Here is a 21,857-nt window from a genome sequence, read left to right on the forward strand (position 1 = left end):
ACCTAAACATGAAATAGAATTGACAAAGTAATTGTTGACACTTCAGGCTGCACCAGATATCACAGTATAGTCCAATAAGTCATTGGTCTTAAAAAGCGCTTAAATTCAGTGTATTACAAGGACTGTATAAATGCAAATACAACAAAAATAAAACAAAAATATTTTTATAACTTTTAAAATCTTAAATAGAAGTAAAAGCTCTGCAGAATACCACTGACTGATGTCACCATGAAGCCCTCAGAGAACTAGGTCCAGAATATTTCTGTGGCCACACTGTTTTCCTGATATCCCTGATTACTCTCCTCCAGAAGAGCTTTGCAGCCTCCCACTCAAACACCTTACAGAAACCTCCCATTCATACCTCATAAAAAGATTTTATTGGGAAAAAAAGCTCAATTAAATACAAAACAACACCTAAGATTCTACATTCTGATTACAAAAAGCAGTAAAGAAGAATTCATGAGGTATATTGACTATTAACTAACTTCAGATCCTTAAATATCTATTTTGAATGTATGCACTGCACACAGAACAAAGCCCACTCCTAAAATACGGACTACAAAAACCCTCTTAGAATCCTATTCAGCCACCTCAGAGCAAAAATGAATGCAATGTGAAGTCTCATATAAACAGGAACACTGATTAAAAAAAACCCAGTTATTCAATACTTTGTCATGTCATGTTATTAGTCTTCAATTGTGATCCTCACAAATGTCTGAAATGTAAAATGCAAATGTAAAATCAAGCAACCAACAATAAGTTTAAAGCAGCATTTAGCGTGTAAATAAAATAAGCTGCATGTTATACTAAACATACTGTAGACAAAGTACTACAGAACCCTGTTGAAGGTTCATCTATAGAAATACATATCATTATAACGTTTACCTTATCCATTTAGATATGACCCTTTTAAGGTACTTTTTTTTTTTTTAATCTTTCAGGATTAAGTGAACTCTGTTCTCTGCATATTTGTCAAAATCAAGTTAGCAATTTTCGTAATTGGCATTCCCTCAGCCTGTCACTTTCTTTACCTGCAGTGAAATGACATTCCAAAAGGGACAGGAATACTTTCATATGTTTGAAAGTGTCAGAAACTCTTATTTCCAGTGTGATCCCTGTAAGTGAAGTTTCAGCTTTAGTGTGGACAAACAATAGTGAAAGCCACTGCCTTTCCAAAAGTATGTTTTGATCTGTACATACGAGGTAACAATCGCTACAAGCAGTAATCAGATAAAACAGAAAGACAACCAATGTGACACCATTCTATCCAAAATTTGCTAATGCTGAAGAACCTCTAGAAGAGAGATAGAAACAGTCATTACATTTTTATTCACTTACAGCTATCTCAGTGTTTGACAAAAAGTTCTCCACCATTAGTTGCCTGTAGCAATAGGCTGGAAAAGCAAGACTACAGAAAGAAAGATTTAAGACTAAAAAAAAAAAAGGAACAGTATACCACAGGAACGCTATACTTGGTAGCTTATGATTTAGTGGAATAAAAAATCTTTGAATATAGCCATAACAAACTCAAGACAACAACAAGAAAAAACCCTTGCTACAGCTTTTACAGAAAGCACACACACACACACACACACTCTACATGCTAGTTGCATAAAAAATTGCATTAAAAAAGGAATTGCTTTACTCATGCAGAAAACCTTCCTTTTGTGATAAATCATCTTAGAGTAAAAGAAGGAGCTTACTGAGAGAGATTGTGCCTATTGAACAGGAATTTTGAAAATATCTGGACAAATGGATGATTGGGGACAAAGGCAAAGGACTAGCATCAAAAAAATGAGATAATCTGATTTCACATTACAACCATTAAAGTAGGGTAGGAATAGCAATTAAAGAGAACAATCACCAGTTGCTTTGATTTTATTTTTATTTTTTTGAGAAGGGAACAGTATTGAAGGATTGTATGAGAAAATGAAATCTAAACAAAGAAATAGAATATTTCTTCTGTGATTCTGGAAATACTAGCTTTTTTATATTCTGTAAAAAGAATTAGCTGAGGATTTCCTTGAAACAAAACAACATTGCTTTGAGTTTGCAATTTACCAGATTCTCAGCTAATGCCAGCTTGCACTGCACAGAAAATTCTGCCTGGCAAATTAGAATATTCTGTTTGTAAAGAAACATTTATTTCATCTTTGTGTGCTCTAGGTATCAGATGTTCCAGTTTTCTATGGTTCTTCTATATATGTGTAGTATTAAAAATTGAATTTCACATTTAAAAGCTTTCTACAAGGTTTAATTGCTAGTGAAATTCATTTGATTGCGTTTAATCTTAATTTTCCCTGGCTCGTACTTTTAACAATTTGTGCCTTTTTTTGTTGGCAGGAAGGAATTAAAACTGGTAGAAGCATTCCAGTAAGAGAACACTTCAGCTATCACAGATATTACATGACCAAGTACACCTTGGAAGGGTTTAGAGAAATAGATTAGAAAAGATAGGAGTCTTTGTGCTTCAAAGCTTAAAATGTCTGCAGGGATTAGGGAGAAGTTTACCACTTCTGAGTTTAGACCTGTTCCCTTATCTCATCTCAGGCTCTTTTGACAAGGCAAGCAAAACATAGCAATGAACTAAATGGGCCATTTGAATCAGCCATAAACAATCCTACCAGGATGTGCAGTAAGCGAAGCTTCCACTGGGAGCTTGGATGTGGGTAAGACCCACATCTAGTTCTGCTACCAAGAAAAGTGATACTTACTATTTCTGGCCTTTTAATCTGGCCTTGAAATGACACGAACATGAACACATGCAGATATAGAGATACACATAATATAATGGAGCTTTGTCAGTTATGGAAGAAGAATATCAAACTACAGGTCCCAAACAAATTCTATTTGTTTATAAATTTTATCATTAATGGTACGTCTAGAGTGTCTATATGAAAAATTTAGTAAGTGTTCAGGACTAGCAGCATTTTCTTTAGTTACTGAGAGTAACAAATAAAGCCAGTGATAAAGTACAGGGTGAAAGAAAGAGACTATTAATTTTTTAATAGTTTCAGTATATTAAAGTTTCCATACCTATATCTAACAGAGTGGAGTCCCACCCTGAGAATATCATTTGCTGGAGTTCTTTCATTAAAGAATGTTTGTATTCTACTACCTTTCTCACTCCAGTATTACTTTAGAAAACTGAGTAGGAAAATTTTGATTTCTAATTATTTTTATTACCCTTTGGAGCCATCAGCAAAACTGTCACTTGGAGGCTTTTCTTGTTGGCTTTAGCGGACAAGTTTACTTAAGATATTATTTTTGTTATAGCCACTGAGCTTAAATCTGCACTGAAGAGTTTCCTCTCACTTCCTTCATTCTGCAAAGTGCTTCTGTGTCTATTTAACAGAATCATTAGTTCAAAAGGCACAATGACTACTGCTAAACTCATCCTTATCTTGAATACCTGTCAGCTTTGACTTACACATTTGACTTAGAAAAATACAGAATAACCTTGATTTTCCCATCCTTTGACTATGACAAAATAGAGTGATTTTCAATTACATTATGAAATATATGTTCTCAAACTCCATTGTACTGAAACCATAATGTGCATAGAAGAAAGGACTTCAGAGGAATCCTTTGGCTTTCACAATATAATTTAACATTTGAAAAGACTTATGTTAAAGAGCTCATGTCTAGTAATAAAATACATCAAATGCCATACATATCCTTAGAAGATACCTCTCTTTAGGGAGCAGCTTCTAATAAGAATCATCTTAAAGAATAAAATTATTTCCTTAGAATTTTATTTTAATTATCAATTCAGAGTATGCAGGGATGCGACGAGGAAGGCTAAGGCCCGTTTGGAATTAAATCTGGCTAGAGATGTCAAGGACAACAAGAAGGGCTTCTTCAAATACATCAGCAGCAAGAGGAAGACTAGGGAAAATGTGGGCCCTTTGCTGAATGGGGTGGGTGCCCTGGTGACGAAGGATGCAGAGAAGGCAGAGTTACTGAATGCCTTCTTTGCTTCAGTCTTTACTGCTCAGGCCAGCCCTCAGGAACCCCAGATCCTGGAGGCAAGAGAGAAAGTCTGGAGAGAGGAAAACTTTCCCTTGGTGGAGGAGGAGTGGGTTAGAGATCATTTAAGCAAACTTGACACCCACAAATCCATGGGCCCTGATGGGATGCACCCACGAGTGCTGAGGGAGCTGGCGGACATTATTGCTAAGCCACTCTCCATCATCTTTGAAAGGTCATGGAGAACAGGAGAGGTGCCCGAGGACTGGAAGAAAGCCAATGTCACCCCAGTCTTCAAAAAGGGCAAGAAGGAGGACCCAGGGAACTACAGGCCAGTCAGCCTCACCTCCATCCCTGGAAAGGTGATGGAGCAGCTCATCCTGGAGGCCATCTCCACGCATGTGGAGGAAAAGAAGGTGATCAGGAGTAGTCAGCATGGCTTCACCAAGGGGAAATCATGCCTAACCAATCTGATAGCCTTCTGTGATGGAATGACTGGCTGGGTAGATGAGGGGAGAGCAGTGGATGTTGTCTACCTAGACTTCAGCAAGGCTTTTGACACTGTCTCCCATAGCATCCTCATAGACAAGCTCAGGAAGTGTGGTTTAGATGAGTGGACAGTGAGGTGGATTGAGAACTGGCTGAATGGCAGAGCTCAGAGAGTTGTGATCAGTGGCACAGAGTCTAGTTGGAGGCCTGTAGCTAGCGGTGTCCCCCAGGGGTCAGTACTGGGTCCAGTCTTGTTCAACTTCTTCATCAATGACCTGGATGAAGGCACAGAGTGCACCCTCAGCAAGTTTGCTGATGATACAAAACTGGGAGGAGTGGCCGATACGCCAGAGGGCTGTGCTGCCATTCAAAGAGACTTGGACAGGCTGGAGAGGTGGGCAGAGAGGAACCTCATGAAATTCAACAAAGGGAAGTGCAGGGTCCTGCACCTGGGGAGGAATAACCCCATGCAGCAGTACAGGTTGGGGGTTGACCTGCTGGAAAGCAGCTCTGCTGAGAAGGACCTGGGAGTGCTGGTGGACACCAAGTTAAGCATGAGGCAGCAATGTGCCCTTGTGGCCAAGAAGGCCAATGGTATCCTGGGCTGCATCAGGAAGAGTGTTGCCAGCAGGTCGAGGGAGGTGATTCTCCCCCTCTACTCAGCCCTGGTGAGGCCACATCTGGAGTACTGCGTCCAGTTCTGGGCTCCCCAGTACAAGAGGGATGTGGCACTACTGGAGCAAGTCCAGCGAAGGGCCACAAAGATGATTAGGGGACTGGAGCATCTCTCTTATGAGGAAAGGCTGAGAGAGCTTGGCCTGTTTAGCTTGGAGAAGAGAAGGCTGAGAGGAGATCTTATCAATGTGTACAAGTATCTGAAGGGAGGGTGTCGAGAGGATGGGGCCAGACTCTTTTCAGTGGTGCCAAGCGACAGGACGCGAGGCAATGGGCACAAACTGAAACACAGACACTTCCATCTTAACATGAGGAAAAACTTTTTCACTGTGAGGGTGACAGAGCACTGGAACAGGTTGCCCCGAGAGGTGGTGGAGTCTCCTTCTCTGGAGATATTCAAAACGCGCCTGGATGCAATCCTGTGCAATGTGCTCTAGGTGACCCTGGTGGAGCAGGGGGGTTGGACTAGATGATCTCCAGAGGTCCCTTCCAACCTCAGTGATTCTGTGATTCTGTGATTCTAGTAAAATATTCTTCATAGTACATCTGTTCATAACCTATCTTTTCTACGTGACAGCTAAAAATACATCTTTGCATTACCTTCTCAAAAAGTTGTGGAATGTATTGTACACTATCTGTATTTCATATTTTAGCCATTTTTTAAGCCATTCATTTAGCCAGAATTATTTTCTACTGAATGTTACATCTACATGATGACAGCAATAAACCTGTACTGTCAGTCAAGTGCATTGAGATGACAAATCCAGATTAAATTCTTATTTATGTAAGCCTTTCATCTCTAATAGATGAGACAAATCCAAATCCTGATAGTTCAAACTCCCAAAAGTTCTGAATCCATATTTACAGAGCACACCATCTGTTAACATTTGATGACTGACTTAAGTGTTCTTGTAGTTATTGAATGTTAAGGAAAACCTGGTTTGAACTTCAGATTTGGAAGATCAACACAAAGAAAAGGAATGCACTTGCACAGTGAAGAGCATCTGCAAAATCTGTCTCCCTCCCCAAATCATTTCAGTTCAAGTAAAATTAAGTGAATTTCATCTATATTATTTTCCATCATCAGTATTAAAGCACTGCCTCCACTTCAGCACACAGTTCTTTTTCCAATCATCACTACGCCATTTTCAACAATAGAGTAAAACATTCTTTCAGCCAAGGATTGCAGCTTGGGAGAGAAAGGATGCTGCAAGTCCTAAGCGACATTGAACTGTAGAGAAAAACTTCCACTGTGTCCATACCATAAAGCAACCACCACATTTTTGTGAAACTGTACAGTTAGGTTAGCCTGTCTTTATTCAAGGAGACTCGAATAGCATTTATTGAAAAAGTAGGGCAGAAAGTAGAATATACTTTGCCTAACTAAATGCTGTTCCTGGATAGTATTAGTTACAAATCTGTAAATAATGTAATAATCCTATAAGTTAGTGGCATAAATATTTTAATATCATCACCATATCACATTTATAGTATCTTCACAGGTAGTGTTCATCCTCCCAACATCATTAAATATACTAGCCAAACTAAAATATAGTCCACCTCTAGGAATTTGCTTTTATATGACTTTCTAATGGTAGTCTATCCCATTCATCTTTGCTTTTTTTAAACTTTAGACTGCATAAGGAACAGCTTATATTATATGTAGCCTGTAGGATGTACTGTAGGATGTAGACTGTAGGATACTGTAGGATGCAGCCTCCATTCTGCAGATGATTTGACAAATTTCCTTTTCTAAATAATGGAATGCTAAAATTTTTCTCACTCCTGTTGGACTTTTCAGCTGCCATGGTGTATAAAAAATATATGTGAGCAAGGGGAATAATGCATTTTCTCAACATGACTTTCTAGATACGCATCTTTCTTCCCATCATTTTATTAGATTATCTTCCTACAAGATTCTGAATCACCTATGCTTGCCATCTTATTTCTAATACTTTGATCTGTATCTGTCTTCCAAAAAGTAATTCACTTAAGCAAATGTCTGAAGATGACTCAGGTAAAGTTTTATAAGAAAGAAAAATTCTTTCAGTCTGACACTCCAATCATCTGTACTTCTGCAATTCGGTTTGCTTTCGGCAATACTCTGGTTTAGCAGTCATCTAGGCCATTTGTCCGAGTTAAAAGTTCACGAGAGTTCAGACTTGGGTGGTATCCCATACCCTACTTGCTTGAAAAAGGATATGATTTGACTTTAATTCAAAATGAAAGCTTCATCAAGCTTCCACTGTAAACACTGGCTTTATCATAATCCAAGACAAATACTTTGAGAAGTTATCAATAAGCTAGATAAGTTTTCTATTGGCCCCTTGGTAGCTCTATTGTATTGTCAAAACCAGTCAAGCCAAAATATACCTGAAAGCTATTCTTGCTTTTACGCCAGATTCTCTTTATTGGTTTATAGGCTGACATTAACCTCAGCTCAAGCATAACTACTCTGCAGCTTTTTCACTAGGTTTAATTGTAGGCCTAGTTTGTCTTTATAATGCTTTGATGCCCTTTATGCTCAAGTCTTAAAACTTGCATGCTCAATTTTCATGGCGTAATTATTCTGAAAGTCTTCTTTGATAGCTTTATATGTGATTGTGTAACAAAAGTGTAATCCCAGCTTTAGAAACATTTTTTCAGGTTATTTCAGTCAGTATTTCTGTACGCTGTTCTTACTGACACCAGGCATTGTATTTTCTCTCAAAAAGTATGAATTTTCTTCTTGCTCTGTTTTAGATATAATGCTCTATAACTATGCTAGAGAATTTCTCCCTTAAGCTATAGGTAATATCAGGACCTCTCCTAGAGTTAGCAATGGGTATGGATGGTATTACTCAGAAAAAGTATGAGAGAAATGATGCAGTAAAAGTTGCACTTTGGTCCATTATTTTAACCAAGTGAACAGAATGCTGGGTCATTTGTGTAGGGGCATTTCCTTTTAGTCATGAAACTTTCTGACATATTTAAGTCCTTATTGAGCAAGGAACATCAAAGCATAAAAAGAACATAAAAGATCTGCTTTTCTTAGGCAGTTTTTGCCTGAGCCTGAAGAAATTGTGTCCATCGTAGCAGAAGTATATTTTCTTATATTACAATTCTATCTAAATGAGCTAGGTAAATTTGTACTTCATCTAGGAAGAAAAAGATCTCAAAGAATTACCTACCACCCATACTGGTAAAAAAAGGGGAGAAAATATTGTAAGAATGTCATTCTTATTTTTTTCACTATTTAATGTTCTACCAATGAATTAAAAAGTATAACTAGCAAAAAGGAAGATAGTTAGACCATTTTAATTAAAAAAAAAACTCTGAAATTTTGTTCCAAAAAACCTTTTTACTTTCAATTTCATGCATGAAATTAAACAACTCTATGAACAAGAGAAAGAGAATAACTGTTTTCCTTACTACTGTGCTAGGCATCCTTCAACATCTTCATTCACTCACTTGTGGTAAAAAATGTCTATAAACAATTGATTATTTATAATAACCAGTTATAATATTTTGATATAGGTATATTACATTTAGCTATAATATTTATAACAACCATTGGAATAGCATCCATCTGGTAAGTAAGCAAGAAAACTGAGAAATTCCTGATGGAACTTGATCCACTTATGAAAGACAGTAACAGGCATCTGACCTCAAAATAGATGCATCTTCCAAAATACAACATCTTACATTGTAACAAAGATTTTTGCCAATACTACTGTTTCCAATATCTTTACATTCAAAGTCCACTGAACCTTAATGCTTTGTCACCATTCTACCCCATCTGTGTGTCCAATTACAATGTTTAGTCCACCTTATTAAGACAACGCCACAACAGCATTCGCAGTTACAGAAAGCACATTTTGGCATCCTCCGCCTGATTACTCAGACCTGTGTCAAGAAGCGTCACATCAGCGATCGCGGCCCCGCTGGAGACGAGAACAACGGAAAAACATGAGTTTCTTGCCTAGGGAACCACGATGACTAGGTCACCGAGTGCAACTTGTCCCCGCATATGCTGAATAATAAAGTCTTCTTTAAGAATTGACTTAAATTTCCTGGACTCTGTTCGTGCTACAGTTGTGTGGCGGTACGGGATCACTCCTCGTTTCCCCAGCTCCCCCGCATCAGCAGTCCCTCACAAAACAACGCTCCGTAAGGATGCCATCGCTTGATAACCACAGCTCGAGTGATCTGAGACTCAGTCCCTGTACGAACTCCTCTGCACACCGCGAGAGGCGCCTGACAGAGCCAGGCACGCTGCACACGCCCTGCGTGCGTATATTCCCCTCTCTCAGGCCACCGACCCCATGCGCGTACACTCTCTGAGGACAGGCTGCAGCGCGCCGCCTCAGCGAGGCGCGGGCGGGAGCCGCCGGCGCTGGCGCGCATGCGCGGCCGGAGAAGCTTCTAGAGCGGGGGGAGGGGGGGGTGGAGAGGGGCGTGTGTGTCTGGGACGTGGCGGTGGCTGCTGCGGCGCCGCGGGGGTCGCCAGCGGTGTCCGCGGGCTGCTGCGCAGGGGAGCTGAGTTAGCGGTGAGGCGCTGCTCGCGAGGCGGCAGGGCTGTTTCCAAGCCTTTTTATTTGCGCTACCCCAGCAGGTAAAGCTGTGTCCGTGCCCCACCCCCCCCGGCCTATTTTAGTGCGCGCGTTGGCCGCGAGCCCGAGGGGTGGAGGCGGGAAGTGCTTTCTGTGCGCCCGGTGTCTGTGTCTGCTCCTTTGGGAGGTGGCTTTCCCAAATGCCTACTCTACGCCTTAAAAACACGTGAATTGCGTGTGAGTGTCTTGTTTGGACTTCAAGTACCGTGTTCCTCCTGTCTGTGAGGAATGGGTCTGCAGTTACAGGTTGGCCTTTCCTCCGGAGGCCTGGAGAGAGGTGTTGGGGTGAGGCTGCAAAAGGAGGGGTAGGCGGAGCAGCCGAGTGCTTGAATTGGCTTGAACTTCTGCTGCTGACCACGTAGTGCCCAATAGCTCCAAGGGTTTTGGAGAAGTAAGCAGAACAGTGTAAAATGGGTGGCCTTTTAATATAGCTACAGCCATTGTTCCCTCTTGCTTTGTTCTGGGCACTTAATCATGTCCAAAGCATGCTGTGCTCTATACCTTTCAGTGCTATTGCTATAATGATTTCTGCAGAGTGGCATATGCTTCTGCTACCTTAATAAGGAACATCTAAAAAATGTAGGTTTTTTTCCTTTTCCAGAGTGTGAAGCAGTTGTCTAGTTACTTGCTTTTCCCAATCCTAAATAACATCAAGTGTTCCTTTGCCAAAAGTTCAACACAGAAAAGCTCTAGCTGCCTTACTGAACCCTGTACGTTAGTACTTTTCCAGCAGTGGGGCTGTCAGGGGTAAACACTTGCAGGAGAATCACCTTCAGTACTAGTCCTGAGCAAGTGCTTCTTCTATTACTGTTTTTGAGACCAGGTTTATCATTCATGCTTGATGGTGTTCTGTTAGATTGGAATTTGTGAGATGTAGACTTTTTTCACAATTCTGATTCCAGATATGTCTCGGTTATTCAGATGTTTTAATTTCATTGTATTTTTTTTCAATCTATGACAGCAAAAATGTCAAAATAGCTCAGAAGTAAAATATTTGGATTAGAGATGTATTTCTCAGGCTCTCGCAGTTTTTGAAGGCATTACTTTTCTTCTAGAAATACCATGTATATCATCATGCCAAATCTCAGTAATGCATGGTTTTGTACTTGCTATTACTGCATCTCATTTTTAAGGTTGCAATAAAGAAACTGGCTAGGCTTTGTTGAGGTTGCAAAAAGTTCATGTAAAACTGTCTGCTTGTATCAAACACAATTTATTAGTTATGGTAATAAATTTGGATGTGTATCTACTAAACCTTTGAAGAATAGGTCTGATTACTGACATAAAGATGCAAAGCTAGTATTTGGCAGGCTGATACTTTGGTGGAAAGTTTGAGGAAAGATGGACAAAAATATTCTCATCCTGGAGCAAAGTTGCTATAACTGCTTTCTTTAACAGTATTTTACTAGGGCTTTTTGAAATAGCATTTCATTAGCACTAGAATAACTACAGCTTCTCTCTGAACTATACTTCTGACAAACAGAAGTTATGCTATGCCATGTACAGTATTCCTCTCTAACCTTAGCTAAATATGACTTTCCCTCTTACGTTTTACATAATTACCAGTGTTTTTATGTATTCTTTGCAGATGAAGAGAAAAATTGTTATTTTCTAGGTCTCCTCCCCCAAAGGTCTAATTACAAATGTTGTTTGTAAAGCACTTTTTTATCTGTTCTATAACATCCAAAGAGGTAGTTGTCACCTTTTCCCCCACTTTAAATGTAAGTGGGCATGCACAGACACACACATGCACACAAAACTGGAAGTCCAGTTTAATGGGCATAATTTATATTTTATTTGACTTGATCTGAACAACTTGCATCTAGTTGTATAGATGGTAAAAAGAACAGGCTGCCAACTGCTTGGGAGTAATTGCCATTCAGAATTTATCCAGAAGTCGGATGTAGAAGACAGTGTACTTGTGTTACACCTTTAATGAAAATTCTCAGGGGCACGTCAAGCACAGAAATACATGGCTAGGAATAGAACATTAAAACTGCAGCAGTTATTGACCAGAACTTGTTGTTTTGACAGAACTATAGCTCTCCTTTTGCAGTACAGCACTACTGAATTTGAACTTCTTTGGATTTGGATTACTTGACTAACTAGCAGTAGCAAGAACAGATTAATGGCTTTTTTGGATGGTAGCATATCATACTTCTTAGGAGACAGAGAAATTCAGAACTATGCTCAGAGTAAGGAAAGGTAAAATGCTTTTAAAATAACTTAAAGTGGACCTGAATCCATGCCTGTCTGTTCAATAATGAGCATTTACTAATCTGTACATAGATACTTAACTCCCTCCCAGCTCCCAGATTTTTTAATAATAATCAGTGGCATCCTGTACTGGTAAGAGAAACCATATGCACAAGTTGCAGCCCCCAGAGAGGCTGCAGATCACAAAAAGAATATAGTCAGATTTCTCAAGTTGATTCGGAGAAGTACATAGGTTTCATGCAATCTGTCAAAAAAAAACCCCTCTTATTTCAAATTTTTGTCTGCCAATATCAGAGCCAAATTTAGAGAGAATTTTGGTGTTTGTGAATGCTTGTCAGGTTGTGAATAGAGTAGGTCTCTGTAGCCTCATGATGAGTTATTAAATCAGTGCAATGTCTTGTGCATGCAACACTTGCCCAGGTTACGCTACTGCTTGGTTTTGCTGAGTTTCAGAGTTAATCCTAGTTCTCCAGCTTGTCCCCCCCCACCCGCAACCCTGGTAAAACAAAGCACAAATTCATGAACAAAAATAATTTTGTCAACCTCTGTAGTTGCTTTCTTGAAGAGGGACATTCACTCTTGTCAGCACAGCACTATGTGTAAATATTGTGATGATCTGAAACTTCTATTTGAGTTGAGTGAGCATGCTGTTTTTGCTCATTAAAGATAAAAAGGTTTTTGGAAAATAACAGTACTTTGTTACATTGTATATTGTTCAGAGCAGCTTGTAAAGTTCTGTCTCCTTAGCTTTTCCAAAAGTAATTATGTCCTTAGCTTCTGGCTTGTGCCTTTTGTCAAAACTTTGTCCTTCAGTGGAAAGTGTCTGGGGAAATCTCACGTTTGGGAGCATTGCAGGGAAAATACTACATTTATCATAGTTAACAGGACTCTAATTTCTGAGAATAGAACAAACACATCAATCCAGAATACACTGAATGTAATAACTTAATAACTTTTTTTTAAAAACTTTTACCACCTCTAATTGTATGCTTATAGCCAAAGATATAGCACTTAAGTTTTCCCCATTTGGTAACGATCACATCACACCATCCAGAGTGGTTTTAATATACTGAGTGGTTGTGTGACTTACACAGCTTCTGTGTCTGGAAACAAACTGGTTTCTCAACCCAGTAACTTGCATCAGCACTACTTCTGTCCATGGAGCAACCTTGTCCGAGAGACCGTTTGTTTTATAATGAGTTTATACTTGAAAATGACATCGTTGCAGTGCACATGTCATGACTGTCAGATGACACATTCCAATGCAGTATACTTTCTACATCTGAGTACCATTAAACATAGCACTGAGAGTTTTCTTTTATGTGACTTGATATCTAACTGTTTCCTCTCCCACTCCCATTGGACATAATGCAAGTATTTTAGTATTTTGCTGCAGAGATTCCTCTGATACATTGTCACACCCTGTGACAGAAATATTGTAAAAACTGATACAATATTTTTTTTTTTTGAAGAGTCAAATATCAGTACTAAAAAAACAAACACACTGAAATTTTATATTGTAGTGCAACATAAGAGAACTGTATGAGATAACATTTCGGAAGGTGTGTTACTCTGATGGCCTTATAAGAACAAGTTTAATTATTTAGTCTGTTCTTTGTCAAGATGACCAAAATGGTCTAGAAAAAGGATATAAATGGAATGATCTAATAATAGTTGTGCTTAATAGGTGTGGAAGCTTTTACTTCCAGAGGAAGTTTCTTTCTAGTGCTGTATATTAAGCTTGAACTTTTTTATTGAATGGAAATGGGCTAATAGCTATTGTAATTTCTATCTATGTAAATAAATGGCAAATGTATAAACATAGGAGGAGACTTACAGATGTATGTGACTTAATAGAGCAGGTATTCAAAAAAGATATGGTTGAGGTGAAAGATATGGTTGAGGTGAAAGATTTAGCTTTATCTTGAAACTCAATTTGAAATATAGTTCAAATGGTTTAGAACTTGGAGCTCAAACTTAACACATGTGCAACTTAGTTTTCTGGGCTTTATTCAAGAACAGGAATTTGGAAACAGAATTTTTGAGCTCTTTTGTCTTAATCTTATGTAGAACTTTTATCTGTCTTATTACCCTCATTTGCCCTCTTGATCTGCTCTTGTGCTATTTCCATTTAGTTCTGCTCAGCTCAAACAAGAATTTACTGAAAAAAGTATCCAGCCCTTTGCAATGTTGGATGGTCCTTTGTGAACCTTCTTTAGACTCATAATGCTCCTGACTGGCTTTATTATATCCTTCATTGTAGCAGCCCCTGTTGTGCCAGTAGTTTACTCAGCTAGTGTGCCCTGTATTTCTTCAGATTTAGAATGACTGCTGAGCCCTTCACTGAGTTTTCCAACTATTCTTCTCAAGGTAGTGATATTGCACTTTGTTCTCTGTGCTGCTTGTTTTACGTTCCAGCTGCTCCATTAACATACTGTTAAATCGCATCTTTTCAACTTCAGTATGGAGTAGCTTCTTAACAAAGGCAAGTGCAGGGTCCTGCACCTGGGGAGGAATAACCCCCTGCACCAGTACAGGTTGGGGGCTGATCTGCTGGAAAGCAGCTCTGCTGAGAAGGACCTGGGAGTGCTGGTGGACACCAAGTTAAGCATGAGGCAGCAATGTGCCCTTGTGGCCAAGAAGGCCAATGGTATCCTGGGCTGCATCAGGAAGAGTGTTGCCAGCAGGTCGAGGGAGGTGATTCTCCCCCTCTACTCAGCCCTGGTGAGGCCACATCTGGAGTACTGCGTCCAGTTCTGGGCTCCCCAGTACAAGAGGGATGTGGCACTACTGGAGCAAGTCCAGCAAAGGGCTACAAAGATGATTAGGGGACTGGAACATCTCTCTTATGAGGAAAGGCTGAGAGAGCTTGGCCTGTTTAGCCTGGAGAAGAGAAGGCTGAGAGGAGATCTTATCAACGTGTACAAGTATCTGAAGGGAGGGTGTCGAGAGGATGGGACCAGACTCTTTTCAGTGGTGCTGAGCGACAGGATGCGAGGCAAGGGGCACAAACTGAAATACAGACACTTCCATCTTAACATGAGGAAAAACTTCTTCACTGTGAGGGTGACAGAGCACTGGAACAGGTTGCCCCGAGAGGTGGTGGAGTCTCCTTCTCTGGAGATATTCAAAACGCGCCTGGATGCAATCCTGTGCAATGTGCTCTAGGTGACCCTGGTGGAGCAGGGGGGTTGGACTAGATGATCTCCAGAGGTCCCTTCCAACCTCAGTGATTCTGTGATTCTGTGATTCTTGATGCCTCATCTTCATCATTGTGATTTATGGCTCAAAAGTCAAACTTTGAGGACAAATCAAGAACATCCAACAGAAGTCTAGAATTTTCTTGATAAACTCGGAGTGTGCTGAACTGCTTACTAAGTTTGCTATATTTCCTGGGTGCCTCAGGTTAAGGCAATTTGTTAGCTCTGAAACATGAGTTTTAAAAATTGATCAATACACTAGTTGATGTTAAACCATTCTGTGCATCTTATGATAAATGAGAGAAGAGTTAGATTCTCGACCGAGCAATTCTTTTAAATTCAAATTCTTTTTTTTCCAAGTAATTTAACTGACACATTTCCTGTATTAAATTTTTTCAAGTGCCGAAGCCTACCATCCGCTACTTACGCTCTAAAGGCACATCATGAAAAAAATCCATCATCTACCTGTTCTTGGTCTAAGTGCAGTTAACCTGTTAATCTCAATCAGGCAGTACAGTTTTGAAATCAGCAAATGCTGTAAACAACAAGCTCTATTCTGACTTAGTATTTCTCTTTTATTCATATAGTACTCAGGAAACTTCTTCTGATCAATATTTCATTGGCAGATAAATTTGCAAGAAAAGCTTCCAGAAAAAATACTTTCTAGTTAAAGATGTTCCAGCCATTTGTAAAAACTGTTGTTAGTCTGTTACTTCCTCACATAAGCAAAAAGCAATAAAACAAGAAGGAGATATGTTTGTGACGGTAAAACGAACAACACAGTACGAGCTCTGTGTCTTTACACGCAACAAGTGGGACCAAAGCTTAACTTATAACGGAAGGTCAGTACCACAAGGGCATGGTATACAATGTCAAGTAAGAGTTCAGACAAAATCCCTTTCAGGTTGATTATATTTCAGCTACACTTATTAGCAGTCACTCATTTATGAAGTATTTGAAGGTGTAAATAATAGACTAACTGAATAAATAAGGAATAACCCCATCTAGCACATTCAAAGCTGTTATGCATTCAGTACATTGCTGTATTCTGTATGATGTTACCTTTCTTCTGTGTTGTAGTGCAAATACCTATCACATAACAATAGAATATGACAGAAATTGTCAGTACCTGTAGACACGAGCTAATAATGAAATCAGTAGTGATTAACTCCAATTGTAAATTGAGTAGGTCACATATACTGTTTTGATAACACAAATTACCATGCTTGATTTAAGATGGCTTATTGTCAAGTTCACGCTTCTTAAACAATTGTGAACAGCTGAAATACTAAACTGGTTCATGTCAAACAATGAGATTTTTGGGGCGCTATTCTGACATTTATTCACCAGTACTCACTCGTATGTTTTGAAGGCATCCAGCAGGCAAATACTGCCTTTAAAGGACCATTTTACTGCATAATATTTCATTCAGACTAGGATTTTGAAATTAGATGTTTCCACATAAATTATCATCTCACTTTTGGACAAAACTTTACATTCCCAAATTTATGTGTGTGTCTTTCCCCCCCTCCCCCCCCCCCCCCCCAAGATGAGGTAGTGATATTAGGAGTGTCGTGTTTGAGAAGGATACTGCTGAGTGAGTATGCTTCTTGACATCTCATACTCAGTGGAAGCTGTTACGTCCTGTATAACTTTATTTCCTTGCAAATAGAGAAAAAATGCCTGACAGAACAAATGTGTTGCATGGCTGTTCAAATGAGAACTAAGTTTAATGAGCCCTGTCTTTTTATAGGAAAAAATCCAAAACAACAACCCGTTGGCCCGCTCACCCTCCCCAACATTTTTTTTCTTCAGCTCTAACTCTGGTTAATTCAAACAGTTTAAAAAGATGGGGTTTTGATGATGTGTTCCCTCAGGTTCAGCATGACTATGGGGTTTTCCTGCAAAATAAATGTGACTATGGAATAAAGATTCCTTTTGTAGGACCCATAAATTATGACCATAACACTTGTGCCTCTGGTATTAAGGAATGCTACATTTTTCTTCAGAAGTGACTTTATAGCAAGAACCCTAAAGACTTAAACTTTTTGTCATTATAATGACGGATTCTTTTTCAGAGAGATTTAAAAATGTTCTGTGCGCAGAATTCCTGCTTATATCAAGGTGAAATATATATGTGAAACTATATTTGAAAATATATTCATTAATTCTGCTTGAGAACCTTTTTTTAATCTCAGTTCTGTTGTTTCTTCCTTACTGCAATATATAAAATCACAGATTTGACAGTTATTTTAAAATTTGTGTCATAGTGTATAAAGGCATATTATATAATGTATAGGTAATGAGAAAATAAACATAATCAGTGTCCTAAAATCTGTTTACTTTTCCTCATCTTTGCCTAGGACAGGAAAGTCCTAGGTAACACTGAATTTTATGAGTACAGTTAAATGCTGATTATTCCTTTCCTGGTACCCAAGGCATCAACAGAACAGTAATCCAAGCACCATTAAGTCAAGTCCCTGACACTACTATAAAGTGTTACTGGCACACATAATTATATATGCTCTGTGTTTATCAGCACAGTTTACTCTCAAAATTGCTGTGTTCAAAAGTGGTGCTTCCAGTAGACTACCTCATGAAGATGCAGTACTCTATCAGTGTAGTTCCTCTCCATTTGCTGCAGGGTACTCTTAACTACATATCTTGTTTCACTTTGGAAAGGTACTGTGTTTTATTTCACTTGCCCTGTAGAAACATAACATTCAAGGAGCAAGAAATACACTATTGACTGTGAGCTGAGCAGTGGAGTAATAAAGAGGACATCATGATAGTATGATAAACACTCACCAAGGAAAAAATAAATTCTAATTGTGGAGTTTGACTAGTAGTTTCTTTTCTGAAAAAATTTCTTAATAACATTTCATTCCTGTGAGAAGTTGTGAATGTTTGGCTCACTTAATGTATGCACTCACTCCACTTTGATATGAAATCTAAAGATTATACGGTGTTGGTTTACAAATATCATTGACCTTTGGCATTCTTTTTGTTTCTACTAAAGTCTAAGAATCTGGGTCATGCTCTTTTTTCCCCCCCCCCCCTTCCCCACTCAGTTCTGAAATGAAAGTTTATCTCATTCTGATGAGTTTCTGAGCTGTAATGTTGATACTACACTGTGGGTTAAAGTGGCAAGGTGATGAAACCAATGTTAACTCTGAAAATAATATGGAACATTGAGCGCTTTTTTTTGTTTGTTTTTAAAAACAATTATTTCAGACTAATTTACTGCTTTGTGGTGTTGTATGTGCTACTTTCTCCTCAGTAGCCCAAATCAGAGTAGGTATTGTACCAAGCAAGACTGACATGATTTATTTGGGCCACAGGCTAAGAGAAATGCAGATGACAACTCTTTAAAGCACCAAAGCTAGTCTATGTGAAGTCTGTTGAGAACAAAGATAGTAGTTAGCCTCTTGGTGTGTAACAGCCATGGGCAGATTGCTAATTATCTTGGTTGAATTACCTGATTAAAGTAACAAGATTTTATAGTGGTTTTATTTCCTAATGTGTTTCACCAAATAAAGTTTAATGTGGAACAGTTTCTTCCAAACTTAATGGTTGTCCAAATTTTGGGTAGCTAGGAAGCTATAAACAACTGTCATCAATAACTAATTTCAAAGAGGGGTTGAAAGTACATTTGTATTAAATGTTGTTACCTGTTTATGGTTGATCTTGGCTGACTACCTTGAAAAGAAATGGTACAGTTTTGTAATAGAACTTGTGAGTTTGCAAAAACTCCTAGCAAATTTTGCATTTGTTTTTTAATTAAGATTAGGTCAGTGAAGGGTGTTTGAAAATATTTACGTAGAACAGACACACCTACTTTCAGCTTTGAGAACATTTTAGGACAAACAAAAGAACCAACACGTCAGTCCACTAGACTAATAGTATATTTAAAAATTTCCCCTGCTTTTGCTCTTATGTTGTATCCGTTTTTGCCCCAAAATTTCTTTAAACTTTATACAACACTTGTGATATTGCAAAGTATAGACCATATACTAGTCAGGAGTTCCAGACACTTTCCCTGAAGACCACAGCTCTCTTCCTCTAAAATTGTTTTCAATTAGTAGGTTGAACAAATAAAATTGCTGCTATTGTAAACATCTAGGCAGGGGACCAGAGTCACTTCAAGATGTGTAGGTGCCGAATGTGGTATAAAAACCCAAGAGACTTAACATTCACTTCCCTATTTAAATAACAAACTTCATTCCCTTATGTCAGCAACTATAATAGTAGTTGATAAGCAATATATACAACTGGTATTATAAATCAATAAAACAATACCCGTTGACCTGGCTCTCATCTGACTCTGTAAAGGTAACTGGAATCCTTTCTTTGTTATGATACTGAAAGCAACCACTGATATGTGTTCCCCCCCTTCCCCCCAACACCTATTCTAGTCTTTGAGTGCTTTAACCACAAAATGCAGCTTGCCTGCAATGATTTAGTAAATAAGTGAAAATAGATGCTGTGATATGTGAATAGGCTGCAAAGGTTAAGCTCTTCTGCAGACTTGTTTTATACCTAGTATAGTTGTGTATGCGCTGCAGTACCTGCAAAGCTAACTAGATAAAACTGGTTTGCGTTGGAAGACCAGGATTGTTTTCCCTTGAAACTGGATTGTCCAAAGAGCACTGTGAAGCTATAACAGTGCTTGGGAGGAAGGACTGATCTCCCTCAGACAAGTTCTTCCCTGCTGTTTGGTATATGAGCATGTTAATGGACATGTAGTTCTGATGAGGAATTGTCTAGTATAAGGGAAATGTTAGCTATTACAAGTTCTTTCTGTTTTTTTTTTTTTTTTTTTTTTTTTTAAACTGAAAGAGGCAGTAAAAATTTAGTCTTTCTATTCTGTTGACTCTATGCCATGCAGGATCTGCAAGCAGAATAAGGGTGTGTAGGCTTTTTAACAGCCCTTGAATGAAATACTCAGTGGAAAAAAGTGTAATGAAACATCATCGATCTCTCTGCCTCCCCCCCAGTAATGCAAGTAGACATAAAGAACATGCAGTTTAATTAAGCACCAATCTATTGTACCAATGCATTGAGAGTTGCGTGTGGTTTTTTTGTTTTTTTTTTTAATTCAACCCTTGATGTGACCTTCTATAGAAGGACAAAAATCTTAGTCTAAAAGCTGCTTTCTTCTGTGTGCATGAGTGGGGGAAACATATGTATAAAAAATGATCAGATTGCGCAAATCAGTGTTTGCACCATGAACTAAAAACACTTAACGAGTGGTCAGTAGACTCCAGCTTTGGTTGTCAGCTTATGACTGTTTCCCATTAGATAGTGAGAGAGAACTGGACCCCAAACTGGGCACCCAAGCTATATGCCAAAATTAAGTGGTCTGAATAAGCTTCATTCTAAAGGTGAACTGATTTCACGCTTGGTGCTGCCATTGTTAAAGCACCAAAATGCTCTTGTATATTTGTAGTCATTTACCCGCTGCAGAAATGTAATACTGACTGAAAGATCATAAGACATGTCTGCAGTTTCAGGTGCATGGTGTAGGTTAGGTGACTACCTAGAGGGCGTTTTATTAGTCATAAATTTTTTTTTTTGTCTTCAAATATTTTTTAAAAAGTATGTATTTGCCAATTCAAGTCTGCTATTTCATAATAAATTTTGGAGTTTACAAGTGAATTAGTTTCACATAACTCTACATTTTCTTCATAACAGTGCAACTCAGTATCTTTTCTCATCTCCAGCAAGCTTATTCTTCTTTTTAATATCAAAGTGGCATACTGGAAGAGCAACAGGTTTGCATTTATATGGTACTTTGTGTACAGCAGTTTACATGTGTTTTCTAATGGCATAATCTCAGATCCTATATAGCATTATGCAGACCTAGAATGTGAACAAGAATTTTCCAAGTAAACTCAATTTTAATTTCAGTTTTAAATAAAGATGCTGTTTGTATACAAACAGATCATACCTATCTTTAATTTATCCAGATTTAGTAACAATTAAAGCTACATTTATAGCCAGCTGAGATAGTCCAGAGCTTAACAGATTTAGTAAGCTGGCAGAAGAATGTTAAATTTTTACCTAGAGGCCTGCTTAATTACTGTTGTGTTTCTGGCTAAAGGAGGATTAGAAGCCATTCCAGGTTTGGTCTGAAAGAACAAAAAGCCAATTGATGTGAGCAACATAAGCAGCCGGTATTTGGCAGTCAGTCTTTATTCTTGCAGCTACTCTTGTTGTGACCCAACTCTTGGAGTTCAAAATGAAGAAATCCAAAAACAACTAAAATCTTAACCTGAGGAGGTGATAATGAACAGGTGAGAACAGTAGAGACTACAGAGCACCAGAGTTAACCAAGTCCTACTTACCTGGGAGAACCAAATGATGAACTTGAGGTGAGGCAAAAAGTTATTTAAAAAAAAAAAAAACTTTCCCCCTCTGCTTGCTGTTTTTGTACTACGAAGCTGACTCTTTCATTGCAGTGTTGCAGGTTGTCAAGTTTTAGCAAGAGGTAAGGAAAACAGCAAGGATTGGGCCCTCCACAAAAAGAAGAAAGCTGGGAAGTGGCTAGAGAGTGTGTCATGTCGTGTGTCACACGGTGTGTCCTGACCCATGTTATGTGTTGTATCACATGTTTCATGTCATATGTCACATGTCATTTGTCACATGACATCATCGCATGTCATATCGGCAGCAAGTTTGGGGAGCTGGAGGTGGCCTTCAGGCAATAGTGCTG

This window comes from Apteryx mantelli, chromosome 13 (assembly GCF_036417845.1).
Source record: "Apteryx mantelli isolate bAptMan1 chromosome 13, bAptMan1.hap1, whole genome shotgun sequence".
In the NCBI taxonomy this organism is placed as follows: Eukaryota; Metazoa; Chordata; class Aves; order Apterygiformes; family Apterygidae; genus Apteryx; species Apteryx mantelli.